Source organism: Temnothorax americanus, unplaced genomic scaffold (assembly GCF_048541705.1).
Source record: "Temnothorax americanus isolate GAGA-0224 unplaced genomic scaffold, ASM4854170v1 Scaffold35, whole genome shotgun sequence".
Lineage (NCBI taxonomy): Eukaryota > Metazoa > Arthropoda > Insecta > Hymenoptera > Formicidae > Temnothorax > Temnothorax americanus.
Window position 1 is genome coordinate 2,084,979 of NW_027509496.1, and position 14,477 is coordinate 2,099,455.

Genomic DNA, 14,477 nt, shown 5'->3' on the forward strand with positions numbered 1-14,477 from the left:
ATATGTCGCACCCAAAGCATCAGTATCGCATCGTCAGCCGAATACGACGCGTCGGGAAAAAATTGGAAAACAAACGACATAGCGCGTAGTGGAAATGTTCTCGACGCTGACCGATCGACCCGCGCCGAGGGATCTTTCTCCTCGCGCGCCCGAGACGGATTTGGAGGTGAACGAAAACGGCAAGAGACGAAGGATAGAATCGACGGACGATCGTCATCATGATCATAATTATCATCGTCGGACGTCGCGTTCCCAGCTCACCCCCCAACGACGTTTTTTGCGAAATCATCGTCGTGGCTCCGGTGCGCATCCTGACGACGCGTTATCCGCTGACGACGACTGGCTACAAATACTTAACCATTGGTGTCACGATTAAGTCGCTGCGGTACGGTGTACCATCGCCTTCGTACGTGGATATCGCTCTAGGAGACAAGCAAGGCAAGGAGATCTGTCTGACGCTCGATATGTGGAAAGGACTGATCGAGCGCAAACGCGACTTATTGGAGAGTCTGCAATCCAACCTCGTCGAGCCCGGAACCCGCTCCCCCTCGCCGATATCGATCGGAGACCTGACGCTGCGATTCGGATCGATAAACAACCTATCGATCTTGCGTATAGAGCTACCCAACGCGGCTCGTCTGGTGATGTCGATCACCACCGTGCACTCGCTGTACGATTTACAATTTTGCGTCAAGTGTGTCGTCTCAGCGCTGGGCGCTGCAACCGAGGAGGTGGACGCGAAATATTCGCGCTATCGGGAGATTGCCCACAACGCGTGTAAGACGGGAACTTCGGTCAAGCATGCGATACGGAAGAGTGAATTTTTCGACCCCAGCAACATCGTCGACTGTGAGATCGCTGCGCTCTGTTTCAAATCCTAATGTCACGACGCATATTTACAAAATATATAATATATACACAAAAAAAATGTAAACACACATCGACATATGTATTTTTTATTTTGTCGCAATAAATAAGTACCCCTTGCGCGGAAATCTCATCTGCGTGTTCTCTCTCTTTCTTTTCCCCTCCTTCCAGATCTGTACCTAACATATCTCGATGCGATCCCCGACTCCGCTTACCACACGATCACCGCGATTGCGTCATCCGCGATGCGTAAAGAGACGGATTGAAACAACCTTCGAACCGAAACGATGAAGAACAAAGAAAGGTAATCGAGATCCCGCGAAAAGAACGACCTTGAACACGTTCAAACGAGTTTTCACACGCTCACCCTTCGCCTCACGCGACACGTCTAAAAAATAGAACGACCTTGAACACGTTCGCTCCTTTTTCGAAAAAAGAACCGCTCGCCGCATCGTTCAAGAAAAACAAAAGGAGGATGTGACGACAGCGACCTTGAACGAGTTCGGACGCGCGATAAAAAAATTATTCGCGAAACGTACGGTTCGGGTGAACGAAGAGAGCGGTATCGTCTCTCTCAGTCTCTCTCGATACAACGAGGCTGGTCAGAAAACCGCGTCCGGCCCGTTGAGACAAAGAAGCGCGCGATCGACGCTCCCCCTCGCGGGAGGACGACTCGCGATTTTCGCCGTTTGGGAAACGGGGGGCCGGAAAACCACGTCCGGCCCGTTAGGACAGAGAAAAGCGGGCGACGCGACAGTACGCGCCTCGCCGCGATCGACGACGCTCCCTCCTCGCGCACCGTCGGTAACGCGGTTCCCCCCCTTCCCCCGTCCCCCTCCAGAATACCCAAGGCCAGAAGTGAATTTCCCCCACTCCTCGTCCCCCCCACCAGCTGCTCCTCCCGGATCCCCCTCGCCCATCTCTTATGGCGTTCCCCCCGCGGGGAACGCCCCCCCCCGACCCCCGGATTTGTACCTGAGGGTAGTAGTATTTAATCTTTAGCTACTCCACTATTTTCTCCGAAACGGCTGGAGCAACAAAATTGGGAATTGAGCAACAAATTAGCAACAAAAAAGCACTAAATTTCTGTATAAATTTTAATCGATTGTGCTGAATTGGCTGTGTCAGCTTAATAGACGTATGTACCTGGGCCCGTATTCCGTTCCTGCCTACCGACAACTGTCGGTTCGATAAGTGTCGTTGCGCAGGTTTTTCTTATTGTGTTAAAAGCTGCGCAACGACACCGACAATTGTCGGTAAGCGGATTTTAGCGGAACAGAATACGGCCCCAGGTCTCCCATGGATTCGTGACATGCGCGTCCATGATAATAATTTCCTTTCTGACCACTTTCCGGTTTATTTGACTGTTTTTTGCGAGCAAAGGTATAAAGAATCTTTTAGCCCTGTAAATGAAAGTGCTGTAGGTAAAAAATTAGTTTGGTCCCACACAAAAAGAGATGTTTTTAGTTACAAATTTTATGGTCTGAAAAGGTGTCATGTGATTTTATAGATCGTAATGTTGATGACATAAATAGAAACCTGGTAAATGCGTTTATGGAGGCTGCAAATGACTGTGGCATGTTAAGGGGATCCTATAGCGAAGGCCGAACTTCCTCGACGTCGGTAATGTAGCGGAACTAAAAATGTCGATAATATCAACATTTCTAATCCGTTTTCTACATTACCTTTCTATCTTATATGTGTAGATAATACATGAGACATCGCACACATGCAATGTGTCGACGGCCTCGATAGCATGTGTGTGACAGCTAGATGACTCTCGTGCCGCACACAAGTGCGTGGCGTGTATGTCACGCACCGTCAGGAACGATGTCCCGCGGCATATACGTGTATAAGCTAGATTCGGGGAGTGCGCTATTAGCGCCATTTGCTTATTCTATCTTTGTTGTACACCTGATGAGTGATCAAGATAGAATGATGCAATAGCGCTAATAGCAAGCTCCTCGAACGCAGCCATTGATACACGCATACATAATCGTCTGATTTGCGCTAAAGAGTTTCCCGTGTACTATTTTTCTTATATATATATATATATATATATATATATATATATACTGGGTGTCCGTCTATATAAATGTCCGAGCAAATATCTCGAAAAATATAAAAGATATTGAAAAACGTTTTAGACAAAAGTTGTAGGATATGAAGGGGGACAAATAATGATAAAACCAATTTTCGAAAAAATCAATTTTTGGTCAAATAAATATCGTTATTTTTTTAAATGAAATTGTTTAATTTTTTCATAATACGATTCTTCTAATTATTCTATATATAAAAGTATTTAGGTTGAGTTATAAATAAATTAATACTTTACGAGATATTTCGTATTTTATTCTGGCACATTGATATAAAATATAAAATATTTTGACATAAAATAAAAAATATTTTGTAAACTATTTATTCTTTGTAACCTGTACTTTACACTTTTATGTACAAAATAATAAGATAAATCAACTGGTGTAAAAAAAATACGTTGTTTTGCAAAAAAATACGCAATTTGCAATATACAATTAAGTCTTTTTTGATAAGCAACAATGTGTTATCTTTACATCAATTGATTCATCTTATTATTCTGTACATAAAAGTGTTGAGATACAGTTAACAAAAAATAAATAATTTACAAAATATTTATTATTTTATGTCAAAATATACTAGAATAAAATAGAAAATATCTCGTAATTTATTAATTTTTTTATAACTACCTACTTTTCTTTAATGCTTTTATATGTAGAATAATTAGAAAAATTATATTATAAAAAAAATTATACAATTCTCTATATGCCGATGGCTTTATGTGACCTTATAAATTCAATTTTTTCGAAACATGGTTTCATCATTATTTGTTTCCCTTGATATCCTACAACTTTTTTTCTAAAACTTGTTTTTTCATATCTTCTATATTTTTTCGAGATATTTGTTCGGACATTTATAGACGGATATCTTGTATAAACATATATAACATTTTTATAATTATTTTTAAACCACGTTTATAAATGCAATAATTTAATTAGTTACATTGAACCAATTAATAATTTTTAAAATATATAATTTTTTAATATTTACCTAAAATTAATTTATTATAAAAAAATAGTAATTATTTTCTTCTAATTATTTATAAAATAAGTAGTAATTTATTTTGCCTAAATACTAATTTACACGTAATTAAAATTTTTTTTCGGACAAATTTTCCATTTTCTAATAAGTTATTTACTTTTTGTGTAATTAGTAATGTTTTGTGACAAATTACTAACATGTTAATTTAATAAAAATATAATTTGTTGTTATTGCTAATTTTGTTAATAAATAAAAAATGAAATTTGTTTGTCGCTCTCTGACACACATATGTACGTACACACAATTATAGCGTCTATGACGTATATGTATGAGAGTACATGTGTACATTGTATACGGAGTGTTCCATTTCCATTTTCTCACGCAATTATCCCCCAAACTTTTTTTGAAAAAATATTTTAAATAAAACTTACTTTGTTTCAAAGGAGACATTTTATTATAGACACAGGTTTTGTCTAAGTGAAAATGCCTCTGAGATTTCAAGGTAGTTAATTTTTTTAAATAAATCTATTTTTTATTGTGCCATTTTTTCCTACTAATTGGAACAATTTTTACTGGAAAAATTATTTTATTTGCCTAATACTTTTTCAGAAAAATTCGTATTCTTCAATATCTTGTGATATTTCGATAATTATTTGTGGGAGAAAAAAGTAGTACAGGACTTTTTGACTTGATTTGGTCTTAGGAATATGCTGTTGTAACAGTGCCGAAAAATAGAATATTATTGTACAACTTATGTAACGACATACATAAGTGTCTACAAAAGTTGGGGCACTCAAAAACTCCTGTATCACTTTTCTCTCCGACAAACAATTATCGAGTTATCGTAAGTTATTAAACAGTTTAACGAATTCTCCTATCTCAAAAAGTATTAGACAAATATAAATATGTTTTCAGCAAAACTTGCTCAGATTAATTAGTAGAAAAAGACGAAACAATAAAAAATAAGGATTTTTATTTTAAAAAATTAACATCACCATTTTAGATGCACCTTTACTTAGACAAGACCTGTGTCTGTAGTAAGATATCTCCTTTGAAACAAAGTAAGTTTTATTTAAAAAATTTTTTTGAAAAACAATTACTTCAAAAAATAATTGCGTAAAAAGATTAAAATTGGACATCCTGTACATGAACATATGTATTTGTGCATTATGTATATATGCTCTTACAATATCATACGCTCTTACAATATCATATACTCTCGGTGTTATCGATATTGTTATTTGACCGAAAGTATATATGGGGCATTCCACGCCAATTCGCAAGGGGTCAAACTTCGACCTTTTTATTTTTTATGGCTGCTCGTTTTTTAACAGGTCTTTATGAGTACTATACCCCTGTAAGATCGTTTCTATAATAAATGTAGCGTTTCCGAAATAGAGCCTGCGCAAAATGAGGACTGTAAAATTTTTAATGAATTTTTTCGCCTATTAGACAACGTTTAAGAAAAAAATTCATTGAACATAAAATACGCTCTGTAGATCATAGTTAAAAAAAAAAATTACTCCAAATTTTTATAATAATAATTTTAAACTAATAAAGTAAAAAAACACAAAAATTTGAATATCTCGAAAACCTCATTTTCTATTTTTTTGAAATTTATAGGGAATATTCTAGGGAGTATTAGAAAAATTTTAAGATTGGTCCAAAGTTGCGCAGAATTTTTGGGAATTTCTTATAGATTTTTTTGTGAGGCAGTAGTAATACTTGACTCACAAAAGTGTACAGTTAAAAACACGTTTCAGACAATTCTGAATCGATTTAGATATACTTTTTTCTAGTGATTGACGTTACTCATTGACAAATAAAATGAGTGAATTGTATCTTCTGTACACGCCGGTAAAATTTTTTTACTAAATCATGATGAAGATCTCGGCATAGCACACGACAATTGCGATGAATAGTGTGGAAAAGGCGAAAAAAATAGATTTATGAGGAAATTTAATTCAATAAGTACAGTTATTTAAGAACATATTATTTATTATTTTATTATTTTGTGCTTAGTATAATTATTCGAAAATCGAATAATTTATAATTTTTACTTGGTATGACGCAGTAGACACGTTGAGTCTGAAGTATTCTTTTCGTTTGATCGTACCAACCTGTCAATAATTCGGCGGCGATTTCTAGTATTGGGACAAAAAAAGTTATGAAATCGCCGCCGAATTTTTGATAGGTCGGTACGATCAAACGAAAGGAATACCTCAAACTCAACGTGTCCATTGCGTCATACCAAGTACAAATTATAAATTATTTGTTAAAGATTATTTATTTTTGAATAATTATACTAAGCACAAAATAATAAAATAATAAATAATATGTTCTTAAATAAATGTACTTATTGAATAAAATTTCCTCATAAATCTATTTTTTTCGCCTTTTCCACACTATTCATCGCAATTGTCGTGTGCTATGCCGAGATCTTCATCATGATTTAGTAAAAAAATTTTACCGGCGTGTATAGAAGATACAATTCACTCATTTTATTTATCAATGAGTAACGTCAATCACTAAAAAAAAAGTATATCTAAATCGATTCAGAATTGTCTGAAACGTGTTTTTAACTATACACTTTTGTGAGTCAAGTATTACTACTGCTTCACAAACAAATTTATAAAAAATTCCCAAAAATTCTGCGCAACTTTCGACCAGTCTTAAAATTTTTCTAATACTCCCTAGAATATTCCCTATAAATTTCAAAAATATAGAAAATAAGGTTTTCTCGAGATATTCAAATTTTTGTGTTTTTTTACTTTATTAGTTTAAAATTATTATTATAGAAATTTGGAGTAATTTTTTTTTAAACTATGATCTACAAAACGTATTTTATGTTCAATGAATTTTTTATTAGACGTTGTCTAATAGGCGAAAAAATTCATTAAAAATTTTGCAGTCCTCATTTTGCGCAGGCTCTATTTCGGAAACGCTACATTTATTTTAGAAACGATCTTACAGGGGTATAGTACTCGTAAAGACCTGTTAAAAAACGAGCAGCCATCAAAAATAAAAAGGTCGAAGTTTGACCCCTTGCGAATTGGCGTGAAATGCCCCATATATATATATATATATATATATATATATATATATATATATATATTGTGATTTTGAATATTGAGAATATAAAATGGGCCCCTCCAACGCCCATTTCCGTGAGAACGCAACCAATATCTTTCTTTCGTCTCTCCGATTTTTATTTACAAATGATACATTTGTAAAAATCAGTAACGTTACAACAGACGCTTCTGGTATTAATTTTGTCAGTACCGTCAGAATAAACGTATCTGATTTTTATTACAATCATATACCGTCCGAATAGACGCTTCTGACATTTAATTTTATTTTATTTTCGTATTATGGGCCCCTCCAACGCCCATTTCCGTGAGAACGCAACCAATATCTTTCTTTCGTCTCTCCGATTTTTATTTACAAATAATACATTTGTAAAAATCAGTAACGTTACAACAGACGCTTCTGGCATTAATTTTCAGTACCGTCAGAATAAACGTATCTGATTTTTATTACAATCAGTACCGTCCGAATAGACGCTTCTGACATTTATTTTTATTTTATGTTTGTATTTAGTTGTGGCAAAAGCTGCGGCGTAAATTCCGCAACTTGTACCGTCTGGTTGTGCATCGACTTTCTCAAAAATAATATCACTTTGTCTTATTTTTGGATATCGACGCTTTATATATTCTTTTTCCTTGAGCACCAATCTGTCGTATGTACAGCCAGGTATACTGTCATATACGAACAGTTTGGTGCCATCACAAAATATACATCGCCAGTGTTCAATTCCCTCTGCAAAGTATTGATTTTTTCCTCCAATTATTTGTAAGCTTTTATCGCTTTTACTAGCGTCAATATAATCAGGCAATCCTTGATACTGACTACTTTGCGTTTCAAAAGGAGTACTTTGTCTCACAATGCGTAAAAATTCATCTATTGATTCGTCCGTTAGTTCGTTGCCAGACAAGACATTCTCTCTCACAATAGAAATAGGTATAATAACTTTATCTAAATTTATTATTCGTCTTGCCTTATCCTCTTCAGTTATATCTTGCTTGTAGCTTGTACCAATATCATGACGATACAGAGCAATACGGCGGGTTGCCCATTCGAGCAGGCGCGCATGGTCGTTCACAATTGCGTTGACTTCGATGCATCACCTATAATCACTCGCATATCTTTTTGCATTAAAATGGACTTTGTAGCGCCCGAAGTTGCAATACAATTGTGACGGATTTGCGTAGCAGTAACGTTAACACAGAAGTCGAGATGACAATACAGGTTATAAAATAAATTTTATTAAGAAAACGAAAGACATTTTCTCTCTTACGAAAAAAGCTCGTACCATAGTCCATCATAATCATTATATATTATAATTTTATTACTTAAATTATTTTTTGCACACAATGTTTATGCACAGGACAAAAGTCAGCAATTAGTATATGTGTGCAAATTTAAATTATAAGTCGGCGAATAAATTTTATTCAATGTAAGTTTAAATAATGGCAGAAATCACCATTAACAAATCTTACAATATTCATTTTGTTAAATTAATAAATAATTTATTATTAAATTGATAATCAATTTAATATATCAATAATAATGAGCATTATATAATTTTTTATATAAATGATGCTGCTGCATCTTAAAAATCTTAATCTTAAACTCATAAACAAGAGGTTTATTAGTATAAAATATGATACATTTTAAATATGATGCTAATAAATAGTTTATATAAGCAAATTATTATAATATTTAATGAATACTTTTTAGTAATAAATTCCTTGTAGATTTAAATGAGATTCAGTAGCATTATTTACATAAAGATGCTTATTAGCATCAGTATATTGAATTAATTATTAATGTTAACGATGAAATATTAATAATCTGAAATAAATGTTGTTAGACATAAGATCCGCTGATAATCGTTTTTATCATTATAAATAACGATGGAAACTGTTATCAACGGATCTCGTACCTAACAACACTTATTTCGGATTATTAATATATAGATATATTAGGGAGAAGGAGAGAAGGATGATAGGCCTCTCCGGCAGTTCTCTCGCACCCCCGACACATCATAAATCATAAAAACAATCGAAAATCATACGTTTTGTATAAAAACAAAATAATAAAACGTTACAAAATAATAGCTGTTTTTGTTTATAAATACTTTTATTTTATTCTATCACAAAAAGGATCTTAAAAAAATAATATAATAGATTCCTAACAATCTACAAATTTTTTTTTTGCAAGAATAGAATAAGATTTTTTTTCAGATTTGTCTATTATTGAATCAAGAATATTATAGGATTGTCACAAAGTTCTATCTGCATCTTTCTGAGAAAGTTAGAGGGATAGTATCAAGAATATTTTATTCTAACCTTAAGAAATTTTCTATTTAAGATTAAAATATTGTTGTTTCAATACTAAATATAATTGGCCCTATTTCGATCCTATTTTATGATAGATTTAAGAGTAATAGCGTTGTATCTAGAAATCTTTTCTGAGGGTGGCGGGGTTGATTAAGGGCAACGCGATGTTCGGCGGAGTGACACGCAAATCATTAACTCAGTCAGCTAACAAATGAAAAGGAACATTTATTGTAGAATAACTTTCGGAAAACAATGCGGCCATTTCGGCTTTCATTAATCAGGAAAAGCAAATAGATAGCTGATAACACGGGCGTCAAGTTTTGAACAATAAAGGTGCCTTTTCATGCTGACGCTCGACGCTCATTTTCAGCGGCAAGAAGGTCGCATGACCACACGTGACGTCGGCGTCACGTGAACGTCATGAAAAGGAAAACAGCGTCAAATTTTCGGCGTCTTCGCGCTGCTTTGGCTTTGACGCTAAAGCTGAGAAAATCCAGCTTTCTTTGCTTGACGCTAGCGTCAGCGCGAAATCACGTGATTTCGCGATACGCTGAAACGAGCGTCCCATGAATTCGCACCTTAAGAACGGCAGTAACGCGGACGCCAGAAATAAGCGGAGAATTACGTTAATTTAGTAAACGCGCGGAAAGCGTCGTTGATGAGCAAGATAATACTGGTAGAAAACTAAACGCACAAATACTTCGAAATCATAGCAGTCATGCAGATAATAATAGTAGAGTATTAAACTAACAAATAATATAGAATAAAAACTATGAGAAAGTAATGTGCAAGTTTCTACTTGCACACTTTTTTATTATTTTAAAACATCATTTTTTGAAGTCTCAATTATTGAGACTTGAGATGTTCTAACTGTCCCCCTTAGAAAGAGATGAATAGTGAGTAAACTAAGGTTTTTTTTTAAAGTTAACCGACGTTTGTAAAATTATAATAGATTTCTTTGTCATCCATGAAGTACTACTGTTAAATAAAATCAGTAACTTATACAGTCATTTATAAAATAAACGCTCGACACTCGATCAGCTTCGCAAAGTTCAAACATCGATTTCATACCTTCTTAAAAGGGGATTAACATTTAACACTACACTGTGTTTTTTATATAACTAAAAAACTAATCAACCAAATTTTAAAGAATTATATATGGCATAGGGGGGGGGTAGAAAAAATTGAAAAAAAAACTCAAAAAACAATCTTTTTTTTATAATAGAAGAGAATAAGAATTATTGATTTTTAATCTCAATATTGTTTTATTTTTATACTACTTCAGGTTGTGATAAGATTAAACATGTCAAGAATATTTTTTTGTCTCGTTATTAGAAATTTTTTCTGAGGGCGCGTTCTGTTATTTATAGGTCGAGCTAGCCGATTCCTCGCACACCGACTTATTTCGCCTTGAGTCTCTCTCTTTAGTTTCTCGCGATTTCGCGGACGCGAATTCACGCGTCTGGCGCCCAACAGTAAAATTCGGTTAATGGAGTGTCGGGGGTGCGAGAGAACTGCCGGAGAGGCCTATCATCCTTCTCTCCTTCTCCCTAATATATCTATATATTAATAATCCGAAATAAGTGTTGTTAGGTACGAGATCCGTTGATAACAGTTTCCATCGTTATTTATAACGATAAAAACGATTATCAGCGGATCTTATGTCTAACAACATTTATTTCAGATTATTAATATTTCATCGTTAACATTAATAATTAATTCAATATACTGATGCTAATAAACATCTTTATGTAAATAATGCTACTGAATCTCATTTAAATCTACAAGGAATTTATTACTAAAAAGTATTCATTAAATATTATAATAATTTGCTTATATAAACTATTTATTAGCATCATATTTAAAATGTATCATATTTTATACTAATAAACCTCTTGTTTATGAGTTTAAGATTAAGATTTTTAAGATGCAGCAGCATCATTTATATAAAAAATTATATAATGCTCATTATTATTGATATATTAAATTGATTATCAATTTAATAATAAATTATTTATTAATTTAACAAAATGAATATTGTAAAATTTGTTAATGGTAATTTCTGCCATTATTTAAACTTACATTGAATAAAATTTATTCGCCGACTTATAATTTAAATTTGCACACATATACTAATTGCTGACTTTTGTCCTGTGCATAAACATTGTGTGCAAAAAATAATTTAAGTAATAAAATTATAATATATAATGATTATGATGGACTATATATGGTACGAGCTTTTTTCGTAAGAGAGAAAATGTCTTTCGTTTTCTTAATAAAATTTATTTCATAACCTGTATTGTCATCTCGACTTCTGTTTTAACGTTACTGCTACGCAAATCCGTCACAATTGTATTGCAACTTCGGGCGCTACAAAGTCCATTTTATTGTAAAAAAGATATGCGAGTGATTATAGGTGATGCACCGAAGTCAACGCAATTGTGAAGGACCATGCGCGCCTGCTCGAATGGGCAACCCGCCGTACCGCTCTGTATCGTCATGATACACCCTGCATCATCCTGCTCCATATCTTGAGCAATCATAGCAGTGGTAATTGCTGTTTTTATCGGCGAAATGTCACATTTTAACGTTTCGTTATTTTCATTAATGACATTTTCGCTCTTTACTGCATTTTGGTCAATACTTTTTCGACTACTTAATTTTTTACTTGCTTCCTGTGCTTCTATAATATAACTTGGAATCCTTATTGACATGTGCCTGTTATGGCGACTATCCAATATTTCCGGAAGCATGCATTCGTGATAGAAGCGTTTTAAGAAAGGCAGCATATTAGTTTCCCAAAAAGCACTGTCTCTATTTACATGCACTATTTTCATGCTTTTTGGTGTCCATACGGCAAAAATGCAATATTCTCGTTGCGTTATGTTTAATTGACCTTGAACTTGATAAAAAAATCGATGATTTTTATTCATATTGTCACGATTTTTTTTATCAAAAATGTTCCTCAAGGAAACATTTTTTTCTATGGCTTCTTCTACTGTTAAATTTTCAGCCGAATGAGGACATTTAATCTCCACCAGACCATCTTCGTCAATGAGCCCATCGGGAGAAGCACCCAGGAATGGATTTTCACCATCAATAAACAATCCGCAAGGTTTTATTTGTTTCTTGAGTTTTGCGGCTAACTCTTTCCTAGCAATCTCTTCTCGATCGCGACCATATTTCATGGCTGCAGTATCAGTGCACGAAGGAAACAAAATGTTTTTTACCGTTGTTACGCAAGACGTTGTTGGTCTCGACATACGGTTCCAAAATTGGATGCTGTCAACATTTCACAGCTCAGTGATAACCACAGCTCAGATTCACGTTGATCTATCGTATCGCGTTCAATCTGCTTCCAGTTTTTTCCATTTTCAGACAACTTCTCAAAATGATTTTGCCGAAGTTGTTGAAATATATGATCTGGAAGATCTGGTTTTTGCGATTGTGGCCCATAATGGCGATCTGTTCCTGATTCTCGCTTGAGTCTCTTATGCCTTCCATCTATTTGTCGAGATTCTCTGTTTCTCGCAACTTTTATTTGTCGTCGCGTCTCCAGTTTCTCGACAACAGGAGGAACTGTTTTACCCAAGCTTTCATGCAGTTGTGTAAGGACTTGCTGCGTATTGTATTGCAGAATTGATCCCGCAATTCTAGCATTATAAGAGCCTCGTTTGCCAAAATGAATGCGCTTTCCGCCAATTTCTTTGCAGATTACCGAATTAAACAATTCTGCAGGATTATTCGTCATATTAAACAGCAAGCTCTCGGAATGAGCGCTTAGATACATCATAGCACTCTCAATTTTTTGGTACAGACCGTGCAGTTTCAGAAACGGTACGAGGTTTTTCTCCGTTTCACGGTCATCTTCGCATTTACGACCGCGTTCTTTACACCGTTTATGCTCACCAAATATATGGCTAAGAATGTTCAATATATCTTTTCTTAATTCCATAGCCTTCAAATGATGAGGTTGGTTTTCTTCTCTTCGTGAAGAAGCTGCTTCCATTACCTCTTTTCGTATTTGTAAAATGTTACTCTTTATAACTTTTCTCAGCTGTACAAAACCACGCTTCTGTTGCGTTTTTGGTTGTGTTGTTTCAGCCACGTTTTGTAATTTTCTGCACAAATTACGAAGCAGATGATTGGTACATTCTATTTTTTTTACCGTTGTCATCATTTCCCGATACGGATTATTGTGGAGTATAGATTGATATTCATTGCTGTCGCCATCGGCGATAACTGTTTTATATATCAATCCATGCATTTCGAGGCTACTGTTAAAACCTTCCGCAATGGCATCGCTCTCCATACTTGTGGAGCTTGCGTAGCGATCAAAATTTCTGTAGCATTTATGAGCTTTCGGTTCACAATTTTTTCGCTCCGCTACGTCGCATACCGTGCAATATTTGTTGCGGATGCCAACGAAGAGCACTTTTTTTGTACGGTGACCGATTATGGCACCTACACCGGAAGGTGAATCGTAGGCTTTGCCGTACGATCTCTTCATCCAACTGCCATCCGCAACAACTGTTATATACGGAATACCATTTATTGTTTCATTGTTTTCTATAGCGAGTTGTTTTTCAACCTCACCTGCCATTTTCATATTTTTCAAGGCCGTTTGTGTAAAATCATCTTCTAAATTTTCGCGATATTTAATGTATGTCATTTCAGTCATGCAAGGAATGTTCATGGCTGCACATTGCTCTTCCAGTTGGGCATAACCAGTTCCAACTGTGACTGTTCCAGCTACAGCAGCTTTATTAATATCTAACAATTCTTCGGATTGTATGGGTTCCGACCAAATACTGGTTTTAAAATAGCACATTTGACATTTGAAGAAGAATTGCGTGAGAAACCCACAGCGACGAGAAGTTACGAGTTTCCAATCTTTAAATAGGCACTCTATTCCTCGCGCATGATCATCAAATGTTCTATGCATTTCTTTCAAGAAAAAAGAAATGTCCATAATGCGACGACCTTCAAGCTCATGCTCTTGGATACTATTTATATCCATGCCTTTATTGTCGATGACAAGGTCATCCAAATCGTCATCTTCGCAATATTGGACATTTTCGTACATACCTGGGGATTTTAATGTTACATCCGGGCACGTTTCTTGGGTACGAA